The sequence below is a fragment of the Tyto alba genome, unplaced genomic scaffold (genome assembly GCF_018691265.1).
Source record: "Tyto alba isolate M040663 unplaced genomic scaffold, T.alba_DEE_v4.0 Super-Scaffold_7, whole genome shotgun sequence".
NCBI lineage: Eukaryota > Metazoa > Chordata > Aves > Strigiformes > Tytonidae > Tyto > Tyto alba.
The window spans coordinates 25573249-25591868 of NW_024881328.1; the positions used below are offsets into that span (position 1 = coordinate 25573249).

General features: G+C 39.0%; 1 long non-coding RNA gene across 1 annotated transcript in view; it reads right to left on the bottom strand.

Annotated features, from left to right (window-relative positions):
• The window catches only part of LOC122152454, a 55421-nt gene that overhangs the window by 15807 nt on the left and 20994 nt on the right, over window positions 1-18620 (bottom strand). Inside the window, exon 2 of the long non-coding RNA XR_006164583.1 lies at window positions 15008-15111. This is a non-coding gene — a long non-coding RNA (uncharacterized LOC122152454). The remainder of the gene's footprint in view (window positions 1-15007; window positions 15112-18620) is intronic.

Consider the following 18620-nt stretch of genomic DNA (forward strand, 5'->3'; position numbering starts at 1 on the left):
ATAATTTTGTGGTTGGCTTTTGAATACAGTTGCCTAGAAAAATAATATATGCAGTTTAATATAATGATATTAATTATAACTAATTTTTCTATTAGTGCTATAAAGACGGTACATGTTTTGAAGTGGGCTGAAGTTCTGAAGAACTTCCTTTTGCTATATTTTTTCTTTAGAGAACACTAACGCTAGTGTAGCAGTCAAATTTGCAGTAGTGCCGACGCAGCTGGATGTTTTCAAAATCTGTATAAATGCATCTCACTTCTCTTCTGCCTTTATCTTTGATAACCTGTTTTTAGGTGCTCTTAAAATTGTGGGGTTCTGCAGTCGCACAGAACCCCCTAGAGGCAGTTGAACAAATTATCACGGGTGATGGTAGGTGCTTAAAAAAAATCAGTTGCTTCCAATTGTAAGAATTTAACATCCTGTTTTTGTCTTTCTACAACCTCGTCTCTCTCAGTAGTTCCAAAGCTGCATTCCTGCATGTTTTTAACAGGATGCAACAGCCATTTCCTTATTTTGTATGGCTATTTTTATTAGATTACAATTACTTTACATTATGATTGGTTGAGGGCTAAAACTCAGCTATCCATTTGATGTTCATACAGTCAAAAATATTTCTTTGAAGTTAGAATTATTTTAAAGAAAAAAAATCCCTCAATTTTGTATACAGTTTGCTAAATTAATAAACAAATGCTGTAGTACAGAAGAGTGCATATCATCTGTGTTCTGTGTATGCACAATCTTTATTGCTTTGCATAAATTGAACTCATGTTAGAAAGGGATAAAATAATTTGAAACTGTAAAAAATTTTGTTTTGTTAAAAAGACACGCTTGCTTTAAAGACTACATAATGCATTGTATGCACACCTCATTTATTACTCTATGCTTTTCTGCTGCTGTAAAACTGCTGTCAAAATAGATCATGCTAGCAAAAATATTCTGTTTCTTGGTAAAGCTAAATGAAATCAAATATGAAGTTTGTGATACATTAAATCACAAATATAAATATATTCTTTACAGCCAGCTGTTATGTCTAAATGTGCACATTTTAAAATGGAAACATTTATCCAACATGCTGATTAGCAATTTCAGTTCTGAAAAGCCTGATTACATTTAAGATGCAAAAGATTAAAATGACTAAACAGATAATGTTAATAGTTCATCTTCCCTGATGTTTTTATATGTTTAGAATCACAAAAGTTACACCAGAACTTCTTGCATAGTAAACTCACCAGAAATAGTGTGGTTGTAATGTATCTTACCGCAAGTTGTAATCTCTTATGGCCGGTGTTTGAAAGACAGATTCTCACTGAGAATGCCTGTCTGTGCTTCTTTTATGATATTTACACACACATGTCTAATTTAAGCTACAAAACTACATAATAAATGGTTGTACTAAAAGTGCCCGAAAAGAATAATGAACAGATATCTTAATTACTAGTAGAACTTTAACTTTTGTGAAAGTTTGTGTTTGTTGTTAATAATTCATTTTTCAACTATTCTTCTGCTATGTAAATACAATTAACAATAACAACAAAAAAGTCTGAGTTTACATTTTGTCTAAAATCCAGTCCTGTGTTACAGCTTAATTCTTCCATTTTTGTTATCTATTTCTTATACATTTGAACATGTAAATGCAGAGGTAAAAATATTCTTGCCTTTTTTTTATACATTGGCAATCAGTGGTTCAAAAGTTCATGCAATACCATATGTCCTAATAATATTTATCTAAATCTAAAATAATATGGAACTGTCAAATAGGATCCCACATGGTAACAAATGATGGAATGCAGGGGAACTCTTATATTTAGCCTTTTCTTTTTTGTCCAACAAGCTAATGCAATAAGACCAATAATAAAAGGTTGTGTAGTAGGCCAAAAGTCTGTGACAGATAAAAAAGAAATGTTGGAAACCGATGAAGCTTTTGCACAATTAGATTTTTTGAGGCAGTGCTGTAAGGATTGTCCAGGGCCTGTTCAGTTCTGATTGATGGTAAAATCATAACTACATCCTATTAGCTGTAGAGTTCACTGACAGGTTACTGCAGATTAATATTGCTACTGCTGTTCACTTACCATCAAACGGGTGGAAATATGAATTGAGCTGCTCCTACAACAAACCCTGCATATTAAGAGGTAGGGTGTTTTACTGAACCATCTCCATTCTGTCATTAGGGAAGGAGATGCAAACAACATTTATCTCCAAGGTATGTAGATATATAGTAACATACTAATTAGTTTTTCCAGGGGACCTTGATGATGCTGACCAGGTAGCAATCATGCATGCTTAGTGTTGCTTTGAGGTTTAGTTTATGATTAAAACGATACTTGCAAATGATAATGAACAATATTTTTCTCTGATTTAAATATTTAATCTCATGCAAATAGCAGTAGCATATAATGGATACATGCTTGTTCTGGAAGATGAAATGAGAGATATTTTTAGGGCCCAGGCTGAGGGAGGTGCTGCACCCCTTCGGTCCTGGCTGGAGACATGGTGCTGGGGAGTGCTGGAAGTGAGCCCCGGGTGCCTGGTGTCCGTGGCCAGCATGTGCAGCTCTCTGTGGCATGGAGAAGCCCAGGACTGTGCCTCGCTAATCACAGTAGTAGAGGCAATATTGTGTGTGTTTGAAGTCACAAAGAGCCCTGTGTTTTTTGTTTCTTTCTTTGTTGATATTGGGACTTTGTTCTGCCAGGATCTCCTCTCATTCGGCACCTCTGGCACCCTCCAAGTACTGGTTGATATTTACCCTCTACACCTCAAGCAGATGAGAGATGAACTTCCTTTTTCCTTGGAGAAAAACCCAACTCTGGCCATATCCCTGCACACCCTGTAGCTATTTTCTTCCCTTTCCCACTGCCAATGACTGTGACAAGTACTATTTCTCACCATTCACAGCTACAACAAAAGCATACTGACATCCCGTGGTGGGCACATCTCACCTTACCCTACCCCAACTACTCTACATATTTCACCAAAATCTGCCTAAACCCTTCTGTTTCTTTCCTCACAAAATCACACCATATCAGAATGTCTCTGGCTAGGGAAAAATATGTATTTCCATAACAAACAAAAAGTCTAAAAAGCCCGTTTGATCTGAAAAAGGGCAGCTAGATGAAAGGCACTGCAGGTGGGTAGTTGAAGGGGAAGCAAGGTCCATGTTGCTGGAGTTGGCAGCTATGGAAAAACAGGCGCAAGTTGCCCAAAGTGGCATTTACTCCTGCCCTCTGGTTTGAGCTTCGCTTCTCCCCTGGTCACCTTAGTGAGATCCTCTGCCTCAGTTTTTCCATCTGTAAAATGAGAATAATCATTCCAGGAACATGGCGAGAAGCAATTCATTAGTGCTTTCTGGGACTCGCAACAGGAAATGTACTACTGAAGTGCACAGGTTTACAAAAACAGTTCCCTGAGTGTAACATAATAGCATTTGTGATTTTAAAAATGTAGGCATGAATCTTTACTGCAAAACTCAGCTGAGTTAAGTGTATTTTTTGTCAAGGAGACATTGTTTTTTTTATGATAGCTACTCCATGATTCATGAGTCAACATGCTATACAAATACCAGAAGGCATAAGTGAGTTATAGACATTTCTCAGGAGTGGCACAGCAGTTCTCTATTATACAATTCAGTTAAAATATCGTATTTATAATATTTATTTATTTATTTTTTTTTTAATGGATGAATCCTGCAATTTTTAGTTAAGTGAAGAATCTGTGTGAGGGAACATGCTCTTCAGCTGGAAATGAGTTTGGATAAGAATTACAATTTACACTATAAAAACAATTGAAGAAAATTATAATTAATAGGCTAGCTGTAAATTAAACATCTTCAGTGGCGTTTCATTTTTATCAGTTGGTCATTTATTTTACAAGACACCTAGACTCTTGTATCTAGGTGTTTTTTGAAATTATTTCCCCTTGACACAAGTAACATTTAAATTAAAGTGCATCATCTTTCTAGAAAAGTTTGGAATGTGTTTGAGCATATAAGAGCTTGGCAAATTTGTGGTGATTGAAAAATATCTCTCTGGCAGTATGAAAAATGCTATGTGGATATGCAAAACCTTTCAATGAGAAAAGTTAGGTTCAGAACAGAATTGCTACTTCAGTCCAAAAAGAAGCCCGTGTCAGGCCAGAAGCTGGTGTATCTGCCTGGGACAAGTAAAAGACCCAGGTTCAAGTACCTCCAGGAATTTGAACCTGGGCTTTCTGCATTCAGGTGTGTACCCTGGCAATGGGGCATGGTTAACCACGCCTCGGTGGGTTTTGAAAAAAATCAGAATATTTTGCTTTTCATTCCAGGGCAAGATGAGAATTCTTTGGGGACTTCTGAAATTTTCCAGGACAGATAAAGCTGTTTCTCTGACATGACTTCTCTGCAGCCCATGTTTTTGGAAATTTTTAGGAGACTGGATAAGCTTAGAGTTGCTTAGAAGTTAAATGGATCACAGGGAAAAAATTAGCCATGACATAAACTTGTTGACTTCCAAGTTGTTCTTATTACCAGCAGGATTGAATTTGGCCAGTAGACAGTATTTATGCAAAAAAGCAACATATTTAGTGGGGAGAGGATCAAATGCTCATGGGGGGCAGGGGGGAGGAGGACATATGGGGGTGAGCTGGAGAGATGCGAGGGGAAGACAGAAAGGAAAAGGTCATAGCGTGAAAGGGCGCCGTGAATTCCAAAAGTGTCTAATTAGGTTTCTGGCTGTGGAATTTGCCTTTGCCCCAAGCCAAGAAGCCCAGCTGTTTTACAACAGGGCTTTTGCCTCCTAGCAATGACTGCAGACAATGTGTGACCTAAACTGCAAGTGTATTTATAAGGACAACTTCCTTCACTCTTCACAACAGATTCCATAAAATATGTTCAAATGTTATTTAGAAGGTCGCATAACTGTTTCAGGTTTTTTATGCACTTTCCTTGGTTTTGTTGGGTGTTTAAATACAATTTGGAAAAGTCCTAAAAAGAGGGGGATGAATTTCATTAAAGGAACTCCTCTGAACTTGTATTCCATTGGATTATTTTTAAAAAGTGTCAGTCTTCAAAATGAAATGTTTGATGGAATATTAAATTTGATGAATCATTGCCAGTTTCCATGTTTGTTAGCTTTTATATACCACATTAAAGCATTCATTAATAAAGTGTCACACAACACTGCTTTGATTGAGTCCTAAAAGGTTAATGACTTGATACAGGCTGGTATTCTGAGCTTTACTGTTTGCAGGCGGTTTGTGGCGAATGTAAAGTGCTTTGAAATTGTAACAAAGAGAAATCTTTTATTTTCCTCTATTTCAAGTCCAGAAAGTGTTCTCCACTGATCTGAACATGCAAGATGAACTAGACTCATCACCATTAAACTACAATAATTAAAAAAAAGGAGGTACAGTCATGAGGAGCAGGGTTTTTTTTTGTTTGTTTTGTTTTGTTTAGGTTTTTTCCTTACAGGACTTACTCAAATTTAATAGTAAAAAGCTTCATGTTCATATGACTCCTCAGAGAAGGGTAGAGTAAGATACATACAAACCCCATGTTTGCTGTCCACATGGTTCTGTTTGTATCTTTAAGCTGCCTTGCCAAGTGATTTTGGGGACTCCACCTATGTTTCCCCAATTTAGAAAGTGATTGATTAGCCAGTCCAGAATTATTCCCTAATTTTAGATATGCTGAATAGCAATTTTAAAATTGTCAGAAGCTTTCAAAAAGTGCCTTTTAAGTGTGACTGCTGTGGATATGTCCATCTGGTTAGGCTTTGAATGAGTCAGAATGCAGGTTGGAGACACGACCAGTATTTTGCCCAGTGCTCTCTTGGTAATGGCCAAGCTGGGTAGCCTGGTCAAGTACAGGCATTTTTATATGCTTAGGAAAGTGTTGCATTTAGGTTGCCTGGAAAATCCACAGGTGAATGGGCAGTATGGGCAGCAAAAATAAAAGAAGTAACGTTTCCTAAGTCTGTCCTTTTAAATACACCGTGTCGACATTTTATGAAATTCTAACTCTCCTGAGATGGAAATAAGCTTCTTGACAAAGTCATGTGTGAAGTTAATTTTAAGAGTATTGAGGTTCTGCTCTGAGGGGAGTTGTTAGTAAAACAAATGACTCTTAACTGTTTTAGTATGGAAGACAAATCAAAGCATTTCCATGAAGTAACAGGGGTGACCTGCTGTAACTTAACCATTTCCTGAGCAAATACAAGCTGCTCTATTGGATGGGGGATAGTTCCCATGTTAGCCATTGTACAGAGAAAAATAAAAGTTCATATAAAAGAGCCCACCAAGGGTTATATGGCTGCAATTGTTTCCAAACTGAAACAACTTAGTATCTGTTTATGATTGTCAGTATCATGTTATATTGTTCTTCTAGAATCCATAAAACCTAAAAGTCTGCAGTATTGCCTCTAAACATCCAGTGGCTGCAGCCAGATTTCAGAGCCAAAGTGTTTAAACAGAGGGGAGGAAAACCCCAAAAGTTAATAAAAAGTTGACCTTGATTTTATTTACCATCTTAATCTAATTTTGATGAGGTGCTTCATTTGAACATAGAAGAACAAAAAGCCAAGCCCAAGATGATAAGATTAAGGTACTTATATTTCCATCCTATAAATGTTTCTTTCTTTTATTCAAGGATTGGAGATGAGAAGGAAGAAGCAGTAAATCTGAATTCCAACTTTCTCACCATAGCTCATGTTTCCATAGTTCAGAATGGTGCCCATTAATTTTCCGAGCCATTCAGATGTACAGCGTGCTATCATATTAGCAGTACTTAGATGAGGATATTCATTTGCATTTTCATAGTCACTTCCTTTGCATTGTGTATGGCAAGTGATGCAGAAAATGAGAGGGCAAAGATGTGGTTCTCCACTCAACAAAACTAACCCTTGGAAGAAGCTACAAAACAATTCGGTGTCTCAGAAGACAGAGATGTTGTCACTCAATACAAATATAAACTATTCTTTTTTTTTTCAGACAATGCCAGAGTGTTCTTGCTAATGAAATCATGTTTCAAAAACTAATGATTGAAAAACAATGCATACTTGGACTTGAAATCTAGCTGATGGATAGATAGATAGAACAGTCATTTGTTGGTAAATCAAATGTATTGTCAAGTACTCAGACAGACTAATTGCAGTGGCTTTTTACTGTCTGATTTTAGCAATTTCAGATTTCTCTGTGTTATTTCTAGCATTTCAAGCATTAACATGTTTAGGGTAAGATACAGACAAGCTGCTCATGAGGTGTATGCATATCATGAGTATCTGCAGTCCACAAATCTTTCTGCAGGAACAGGACCATGATGACGACAACAACAACAACAACAACAAGGACAACAAGAGAGAAAGAGGGAGAGAAAAAAAAAAGAGCACATCATCTGGTTAATCCTATCTCAAAGATACTTCAAAGCAAATTATGCAGAGTAGCTCTTATCAATTGCAGCTGCTTAGTAGGAATGTCATGTGAGCAACACAGTTTGGAAGATAATGGATTTATGTCTAGCAGGAAGTCAAATGTGTGATGACTTCATGCAGATTCTGTTAGGAATCATGTTGTTAATATTTTTTCCCATCCCAACAATGTCATATAAAAATAATGAAAATTTTATATTTGAAGCACAAATCAGATGACACAGGGAATGCAGATGAGAAGGAGCTTTATTTCAAGGACAGATTGCATTAGGAATGATTCCTTTTAGAGTTGTCCTTGCCAGAAGCAAAGCTCTTAGCTTTCCTGATTCAAAAATAAGGGGCACATCCTCACATGGGGTAAGTGTCATTGTTCTCTTAAAGCCAACAGTGAGATGGTAATTTATGATTTGGCCCATGTACTGATGAGTCTGATAGATGAGTTTATATTGCTTTCTCATAAACAAACCCAGTTTGTTCCCGTTCTCAAATTAGGACTCTATATACTCACAGGCGCTCAGAGAATGAAAGAGAAAAATAATCATACTTGCTGAACTTGAAAAACTCAGCACTTCCTATTTTAAACCGGTTGTTATGTCTCTCATAATAATTTCATATTTTATTATCCTTGCCTACAGTGGTCTTTTACTATCTCTATATAAACCTCATTTCTAATGGTCTCAAAGGGCATACTTGGTATTTCCAGGACAAAACAAAATTAAAACATACACCCAGAAACCACACACATGCACACACAGTCCCAAAGTACTATAACACCTAGGGCTTGATTCAAAGCCTGTGGAGGTTTCAGCGTGGGATCCGGGCTGTGATGACTGACAGATTGGGCTAACAGTGCTGTGACATGCTGAACCGCAGCTGAGCCTTTTGCCTTCTCCCTGGCTCCTCTAGTCAGCAGCACTTGTGGGGTAATTCAGAGAGATGTTTGGCCTCTGTGGAGATGGTACTTTGTGTCATCCTGAAACAGCCTCATCTGGCTACCATCACTGGTGAAACACAGACCCCAGGGGGTAAAAATGCTGCGCAGCCCAACAGCAGGCTTTAGAAAAAGGAAGGCTAAAAATGGCTTGTGCGGGAAGAAAAGCCCTAGAAATTGTCTTAACTAATTGTTTGTTTTTATAAGCTTATGGAAAGAGAAGAAGTGATCCAACAATGTTAATGGCTAAATATATGAAATGGCTAATGAATTTAAGGACTTGACAGTAGGAACTCTACCGAACCGTTGCAACTGGTTCTTATTTGTCCTGTAACAGGTTTACCAGGAATACTACAGGCATAAAACACTCCACAGAGCTCCCAATTTTAATTGAAGATCTGTCATAATCCAGTGGAGGGGGATGGTGTACACATGCATCATGCTCCCACACGCAGCATGCACACACACGCAGCCTGCACACACACGCAGCCTGCACGCAGCAGTGCTGCCATGTTCATTGGCATGCAGGTAACAAATCAGCAGGTATATCCCTATGCATTTTAATTTCCTCATACACTATCTTGAGCCATGGAACATGCATTACATATTCTTAGGTCACAGAAGGGTTAGGGACATAACTACTGGATCCAAAGGGACAGATGGAGCAAAGCCAGCATAACCTCTGAATCCAGCACTCTCTGATCATGAAAAGCATGGTGAACTTGGAACAGACGCTTTCATCCAGCAGCTGTTTGCATATCAGAGGCTAAAACTGTACATAAATTCTGAGAGAAAGATTTTTCACGCAGGCTCAAAGCAGGTAGGGAACCAGAGTCCTATTTCTGTTGTGGCAGCAGACCTGAAAGACCAGCTCATTTTCTGTGCAGGCTGCTAGAGGAAGCACTCTTCCAGTGAATGGATCGTCCTCTCCCCACTTTTTTTTTTTCTCTTTGTGCAGCTCCCAGCACAGAGAAGTTCCTATCAAAGCATAGTACTAGAATTATATAAATGCTTAGTGCTATTACTGTAAAAAGTAGCAAATATCCTTATATACTCCTGCCCCTCCCCATGGGAGTTCTGGCCATAAACTTAGGCAGTCTGAACTCAAAAGTATAGCTGTGGAATTGCACCCTACGTGTTTGCTCTTTTTGACATAAGAGCTGTATTCTCTCCCACAGGCTGGTGTCTTCCTTTTTTCTCTGTAGGAAACTCAAAGTGCTTCTGTTTTACAGATCTCTTTCATGGCATGATTAAATTGGCCTCAAAGGAATGGGATTTAACTGAAAGAAGGCCAACTGGTATTTTTTAACCATGCCCAAGAATCCATGCTTCATAAATAACAACTGGTGAGCCCATCACCATGTGCAGTCAGAATTCCACCAGATGAACTTCAAGCAAAATGCATGTCTTTATCACACTGTGTTTAAAGGACAGAAGACATATATTTTAGGAAGAATACCTTTTTCCTTTCCCCTCTCTACTTCTTTTCCATAAGTTTATTCTTGTAAATAGCTGTGTGAGTTTTAGTGACAAAGGCATACAGATCTGTTATGCTGCCCTATAGCACCCCACTTATCTGTTTTTACTATTTTTTCCACCAAGCTGTTTAATTTAATAGATTTTAAGGACTTTCACCTCAACCCTTGAGCAATTCAGGGTGCAAACCCCAAACAGCAGTTTTTGCAGATTTTCTCTTTGAGGATCTGTTTGAGGGAATTTCTTTTGTAAAGATGCAGTTTTGATTTAAAGACTTCAAATGATCTACCACATCCTGCGGTAGGTTGTTCCAATGATTAATGGCCCATGCTAGAGAAAGTACGGCAGCTTCCAACCATTGGATCTTATTGTGCCTTTTTCTGTTACACTAAATAGCTATTTGTTATCAGAAATCTCTTCCTTATGTAGATACCTGCAGACCTTGATTAAGTCACTTTTTAACTCCTTCTTGGATAACCTTAACAGATTAAGGCATATTTTCCTGACTCTTTTTTTCTTTGCACTTCTTTTTTTTTAAACCTTTTTCTACTTTCATATTATGCTTCAAGAACTGGCCCAATAACCCCATGAGCATTTTCACTAATACTATATGCAGGTATAATAGCACCTTCTGAAATCTAGTTAGTGCTGTGTATCTTCTTGTCTTCACAAACTCTTGTGTATATTGTACTGGAAGTCTGTGTTCCTTTGTTTAGCTACCATTATTCCCAAATCCATGGTGAGGCCCTGAGTTGCTCTGCGGGCTCTTCCCTCCCCAGTGCCACCGCGGGGCGGGCTGCCTGTGCTCCAGGGCAGCTCTGACACCGTGCAGGTGTGTAACCCTGGACTGAGCTTCTGTGAAAGCAGCTAAGCTGTGAGAAAGATCTGCGTGAAAAAGAGTTGGAGAAAGCCTCATGTGGGGCTCTTGTCCACTGGCCTGGAAGCTGTGTTTAATCTCAGACTTTTGCCCTTGGTCATTGCCCAAGTTACAGTTTAGGTGTGCCAGCCTAGTACTGTACTGAGCCTGATCTGGCCTCGTTGACCTGACTTCCCAGCTCGATCTCAGATCTGCCTTCGCCCTCTGGACTTGTCTGAGATGAGTGGACTTTTGGCTGACCGTGGTTACTATCACTGGGCCTACTCTGCTCTTGGCTGGGTGGCGTGTCCCTGGCCCTGCCTCACTGCCACCCTCAGCTATGGAACAGGAGTAGAACAAGGGCCAGTGCCTGTGAGGCCTCAACAGAGGATGGCAGCTTTCAGTTCCCAGTTACTCAATATCATCTGTTTGGTTTAGTCCATTTAATGTGAGTACGCTGCTTTGTTGGCGTTTTTAACTTCATCAATAGAACTTGCTATTTCATCAAAAACCCTAAGATCACACTTGTCTGACAAGACTTAACTTCCTTGAAAATGTGCTGAGATGAATGCTCTGCTGCTGTCATTTAATTATTTACTGATTGTCTCCAATGTTAAGCTTCCAAGACTGGGGTGACGGTTCTTTTCAGTGTAATAGGTTGAATGTCTATTAGTCATCACGTTTACCATTTTAAAACATTTGCATGACCTTAGCTTCTTTTACAGTCCTCTCAGACTCTTTCAGCTTTTTAAAAAGTCAGTGTATGTAGATCAGAGTGTTCCCTGGCAAGATGCTTTCATACCCCTGAGTAAAAGTTGGCCAGTGCCGTTTATTTGCTGCTGGGTAATATTTCTCTGCTGGCTGATGAGACAAGAAGAGGCTCCACAGCCACTCCAGGATCTATGAGCACTCCCACACAAAGTGTTGGCGGGACCATGAAGTAAATGCTATCATTAGAAGGACTTTAAAAGGAGTTAAATATTTGCAGAAAGATTAAAAGATCGGATTTTCCATTATTCTGCTCTGCAATGGAGACAGAAGAGTAGCACTGGCTGTAAGCCCTCCTTGAATTATGTATGTTAAGTACTGCCTGACTTGAACTTGTCTAATTTATGCCTTGCTTCACCATCCCAGCCCAAGCCTCATCTAGAATTACTGTTCAGGCCATACTCCCCAAACCCCTTTACGGAGAAGCTGGAAGCTTCAGACCAGCTCTGGTCCAGGCTGGAGTCTGCACACACCAGCTCCCGGCCGCGAGGAGCTGCCTTCCCACTGCTCGGGCGGGCACAAAGCAGCCTCAGTGCTCTGACAGCTCCTCGCTGTTTTGAAAAGCACTTTAGTTCTCAATGCCCGGGCAGGAAGTGCCCCAACGCTGCAGAATTTGGGTCTTGCAGAAGCATTTTCACTCATATTCTAGTGCAAAAGCTGGAGAACGAACCCGACCTTTTTAAAATTTTTTTTATTCTTACAAAAGAAAGCACAGTAAAACTGGCTCCGGAGTGAGCAATTACTGGTGAAAGATCATTTGTTTTAGGAGCTAAAAGATGTGGGTAGTGGTGAAAATAATCCAGATGACTCTAAAAAAGAATAAGCGTGAGAAATAACTGAAGTCACATATAATCATATTTTTTCCTTTTACTTTGTTTTACTTGGAAAACTTTCTGAGTTGAAGGATATATCAAGAAATTTCATAATATGTAAGATAAAAGTGTATCAGTGAGCCACCTGCCATTATTAAAGTACACTATTACAAGCTGAATGTATTATTTCCAATCGGCAACCAAAATTTCACATCTCTGTAATCCTTCCTGAGCTTCACTCATCATTTTCCCTAAATGGAACTTAAGTATTTACATTAGTTTAGTGGACTGTGCCAGTGAGAAAAGCAAAGGCAAGAGGAAACAAAATAGTGATCCTAATAACTCATATCTGAGAACAAGATCATCCAGCCTGCTGTAGTAAAGACACTCATATGGTAGGGGTTTGTGCTGCTGCTAGGACACAGCACTTGCTGTGTCTGGGTTAGACCAGGGACCCATTGAAGTCAATGGGAATTTTGTGCTAAAATGTATCTTGTGTGCTGTCACTTGGGCAAATGTCCACCTCAGGCTACAGCAGAAGCAAATCATCACATTTGTTTTCACTTCTGACCTGCTGAAAGTAGGATTATATTACTTGTATATTTCATTCTGATTTTTTTTTTTTTTCTGATTTATACAAAGATACCACTGTGGTATAATCTGATAACAAGTACTGTGTGAGAGGCTGGAGTAGTCAATTACAACTGAAATTGTTGACTTCGTTTACTGTTGCCTTGCTTTATCTCAATGTTTTTCTTCATAGGCAGCCAACACGTAATTTCCTTTCTTCAGTTCATACTTTTGTGTCTCACCACACGAGCAGTGGTACTGCTCACTCTGAATTCCCAGATTCTTCTCACATTGTGCCACCTCCTTCATATTATTTAACTCCATCTTTCTCTTGCATAGGTATATTACAGGGGAAAAATGAACATAACTTCTAACAAGTTGTCAAATGAGTGCAGCAAAACTGAGCCATGCTGAGACAGTAAACACCGACTGAGTCAATTTTTCACTATGCAAAATGTATTTATTAGTATTTTGCTCAGATAATCCAAGGGCCCAGAAACTCTCTTCCAGTGACTGGCTAAATCTGATTTTTGTTTGTGACCAGCATGAATGCTGACCTTTGCCTTCTTGACTGATCTTTGCATCTCCTAGAAAGTTCATGGAAAGGTCATGGAGCAGCATTGACTTCCTCCGCGTGTGCGTGTGCCTGTGTGTGCCTGCCTGTGGGTGCATGCGTGTGCGTGGGGACACCTTCCTGCCACTGAGCCCATGGAAGGGATGACCTTGCCCACTGGAGGATTTAGTTTCATGTTTGTGGAAATCTGGACTCACTTATACCAACAGCAACAAAATCAAACCAGGCAAAAGGGCACATCATTTTTTATTTACCAATAAAGGTTTGCCTTACTTTTCACTGGCAATTGTTCCCTATTTAGCTTTAAAGTTTTATCTCAGTTCAGGTACATCCTTAGCTTAAAGCTAAGCATTACTACACAGAGTATCTAGCTTTGTAAAATGAAAGGACTAAAATGTGACTAGAAACAGCTACAGAAGAAATGGCTAACGCGGCTTTTTCTTAAATATATACGTATTAAAAAGAATGAGTTCTTCCCTTAAATTGCTTTGGCATAGGTGCATAAGAGAAATAAAAATGATTCCTTGTATATTCTTTAGCTAATTCCTTTCACAGAAAAGTTCAGTGCTGCTTGTCACTGCAAAAGAGAGCTATGAATCTCACAAAAGCTGCTCTGCTGACACGATCAGCTGTACAGCACCCGCCTCCAAACCAGACCTCGGAAAGCAGCACTGTTAGAGGGTTTTAAATCTCTGCTCAGAAACTGTATCTATTTACAAACAGCAAGAATAGCTCTGAAATTGTGAAAAATGCACTCGAGTCATATTTAGAATGATTGTATGTGGGGGATATAACAATACTTTTCAAGACTGTAAGCACTGCGTATATTCATATCTTGTGCTATTTATCTTGCAGATATACAGTGCTGGAAGTTGCTGGCTGCAAGCTGGTAAGCTTGTAGCAGTGAGAAGGAAAGATCTCTCCGTTTGTCACTGGCCGTATATCACCGCAGCTGTGCCCTTTGATTACACAGAGGGCTCCTCCAGCCATTAATAATAGGAAACACTTTTTGTCTGGTGAATGCATCTCAACGCCATCCTCTAACACCTAGGCTTTGCAGTGAGGTAGAAGAGGTAAATTAAGAATGGAGCTTGTTCATTTTACGTTTACACTAGATATGTAAACAAGGATAACCTTTGTTTTCCTCAGAAAAGAAAATATGCCTTTCTTTTTCCTATCACCACATTGACTGTTCTTCTGCAGAAACAATATAGCACTGCCAATTACAACCTGCTGAGGAAGTGACACTAATGAATCACAATAATGCTGCCACAGCATCATGGAAAGTCCTGTGACGCCAGCCTTCCAGATTAATTGCATCACATATAATAGCCAAGCCACATCTGCTGGCCAGGTGTATCAATGTAAAAGATTTTCCCCAAAAAAAGCAGAGCTTAGAGAAAATCAATATATAGGCTGAATGAAGCCCTGGGTATGAACACTGCATTGCCAAAATTAGATAGCTATCTGAAATTGTCACAAATAATTGATGCTAAGAGTGAAAAATTTTAAACTGGTGTAAATTCTTTAGTGCCAGAGAGGACTACAAAAGGCTTTTCATGCTTGATCTGCAAAATGAATCAAAATTAATGCTAAGCTCATGCAGCATGCTGTTGCTCTTACCTCTTGCAGCGCACTGTATCTGAGCTGCTCCAGGGAGGTGTTTGCAGTCAGTGGTGCGTAGAATCTCTCTGGGTCTGGCCTACATTGATCATCTCCCACAGCATCTTTGACACAATAGGAAAAAGCTAAAGACCATTCGTCTTAACACTGCTTTTAGTCATGTGTCAAAACCTTGCTTTAACCCATCCCAATTTTTATTTACAATGAGAGCTTATGACTACCAAAAAAATCTCAACAAAAAACCATGAGCCCCTTTGAAACAAAGTCTGGTCTTGCTAGCTGTTATTTCACATCCTCTGCTCTCTGATTGCTAGAGGTAGCCATCCCATCAGTTAGGCCACAACTAGATTTGCATTGAGGGAGAGGATTCTGCAAGATGCAGTTGTTTTGGAGGTATTCCAAATATCACACAGAAAGGTATCATTCCTGTCTCTACATTTATCCTGGAACAGTGCCCTCTGTTTATATATTGGTAGAACCCACAGTTACTTCATTGATGGTCCTGTGACTACAACATGTTCCTCTTAAATCTGTGCTGACAACTTATTTAGGTCATGGAGTCAGAGTTTAATTTCCTCAAGTTAGATTTATTCCCTCAAGCTGTAAAGAAATAAGAAAGCGAATGCTTGTTGCTGAGTCAAACATGGAGATGAAAATGTCCAAGGTGGAGGCTTTGGCCAGCATGCTGCACCTCCTTTTTCAGCCTCAGTTACTTGCTTCATGATTTGAGAATTAGGAAGCTGAAGCAATTGAAGAATGCTCCCCGGCCCCAGTAGCAGGCAGGCATGAGCACTGCTGACCACCTCACTCCATGGATGTCTTGCTTTATTGAGTCCTGTCTGCAGGTGGTGAGGTAGTATGTCATTCTAGAAACTGCAGTAAACCCGTGGCAAGAGAACCCATCCTGACTTATATGAATAACATAACATATATGAAATAATAAAGTATTTTATTTTTATATAGCACTATTCTTTGACAGACACATAATTTAGCTGAAAATCCCCATCTATTTATATGAATACCCAAATAAGAATTAATTAGACGCTATTGGCAAATTTCACCAAGAGAACATATCAGTCAGTTTAATATATTTTTCTAGAAATCTAGAAAAGTATACAAAGCTTGCTTTTTGCTATTTTTATAACCTACCTGCCCCAAATACAGTTATTATATTGGTCACTGAATTTAAATGATGAATTTCCCTGCTTTTAAAGCTAAGAGGAAAAGATCACTAAATTTCTTATCAGGAGATAGTGATAGACTTTTCAAAAATGCACAGCATCTTGAAAGTTTGGTTTCATATCACCATTTATATTCCTGAGAAATAGACATGTCTCACATTCTGTAGCAGTGTTTTGTGACATTTGGATTTACAATGCTCAAGTTTAAGTCTCTAGCCCTTTGCAGTCTGTCAAAAACAGCTTCTCTGTCCATTTATTTTTGTCTTCTGCGCTCAGTCTGAATATCTTTTGTAAATTTATACTTGACAACCCTCGTATTTCAGCAGCTGGCTTTGTTTCACAATCTACCTTGCTTGCTCTGTTGCATTAGCTGAAACAACAAATTTAATCCATGATGTCAATAGTAAATTATAGTGGAGATGTAATATATGCCTGACATCACTAAGGTCAAGGCCATGGTGAAAATATTGCAAATAATAGATCCAAAGGGTCTCCTCACAGTGGTAGTTGCTTGCTGCACATTTAATGTTACGAGAAACAGATTAGTGCCGCACACTGCATTATGTTAGCCTTTTAGTTACAGCCAGCATAAAACCCTGGCTAATGTAAGAGTGCTCCCTCAACACGAAAAGAGGTTCCAGAGAAGTTTGCTATGTCATTATATTTCATATTTTCTAACTGATAAATAATTAAAACAAGAATTACTTTACTGAAAAGATTCATTTAGAGCACACATTTTCCATTACCCTAACTGTTTGGAGGGGTTGGGGGAAACATTTATTGCATACCTTACCTAAACTACCTTGCCATTAAAGTATCTAAATTACCTCAGTGAATTCTGAGCACAGAAGTGGTTGATGAATTGCTTTTTGCATAAATGCACTTTTCTAGAACCTAATTTTGTGTATAAACACACACACACACACACACACAGAGAATAAAGCAACTACTGAACTCTCTCAAGAAGAAAAATTGAAGCCTGGAATTTTCTCTGTGTAATGAAGTTTTTCTAAACGTTGCTTGTATTATAAGCATCCTTGGACTCTCTGAGGACAAGCCAAAAATGGGCTCTTCTACAATGGCAAAAGAGCAGTTAATGAATCATTTTTTCCTGTGTGAAAATGCTCATTCCTGTTAATTTGTCCATTTTTACAGTCAGAGCTTTTTTAATATCAAAATTCACTTTCAGTTTAAAAGTCCATTTAATACCAAAGGGGGAAAAAAATTTGTGCCAAGTGAACCATAAACAAATTCAATGTATGGCAGAATATGGAGATTTCCATTCCATCAAGCTCTATTATTTGTTTTATCTGGCATAAAGAACATCAACCACCGAAGGACTCTCAATCTGCAATTCATGCCTTTAACTTGGCTCTAAAGTATTTTCATTCCTTGGCAGGAAAGGATGGGCCAAATTTACAAAGCTGCAGAATATGCCAGAGTACAGCTATGGTGCTTGACTTTCCACATGCCCTGCCTGGGTGTGTGCAGTTTAATAGGTTTGCTCCTCAGAAGAGTGGGTTAACATTTGTTCCTGGTCTTCCTATCACAGAATGGAGGAAGGCTTGTGTGGGTAGTACCTTTTGACTTCCATTTCAGCTTAGTTTTAAGAATGTGAGTAACCCTATGGAATTCAGGAATATGCAGGGGAAAATGCTTGAATCAAGGTCTTTACATACAAATCCACATTTTGAGAAATATGGGACTTAACCACCTCTGCAGGAGCTTTGATCATCATGTGTCTTTGCCTATATTCTTTATACCTTCTTTCAAATCCATGCCAGACTAGAGTGACCAAAAGTAATTGCCATTTATCTTGTCACTGTATTCAGTGCTCTACATGCAATGAGCTGATGGGTTTTGTTCAGTTCCTGTGGGCTGTGAGTTGACACCACTTTTTGCCCACTGTATTATGTTTCACTGATGCCTCTGTTGGTCAAAGCAGCAAAGCAATGGAGTGAGAGAGACCACATGATAATCCTTTCTTGAGGTTGTCTGGCAAGGTTGAGTGAGGCAGGATGACAGAAGGAAATTACTGAATCTTGTGTGTTTGACCTCTGGGCTGGTCCTTTCGGAAGGGTAGCCTTCATTATTGATAATCTGGTGGTCAACTGCTGTAAAGGTATATTGCTTTAAGGATGTAAATATTAACGAGAACCCCAAACACTGAAGTTCCTGTGATAGTCTTGTATATGCAAACAAAAAGTAGAAGAGGGAATCAGTGGCTGTAGGAACCAATCCACAGTCTCAGTATGGTCCGCTTTGATGACTATTTAATCTTGCCCATAAAAGAAGTTTAAATAATGCTGTTACATGCTGATGCTCTTAGCACTTGCTTTGGTGCATGATGTATGGCCAGTGTCTGCTCCCAGAATCAACAAATGTGCATTATTCCATTAGCAGTTTTCTGTTTTCTACAAAGCTTTACAATT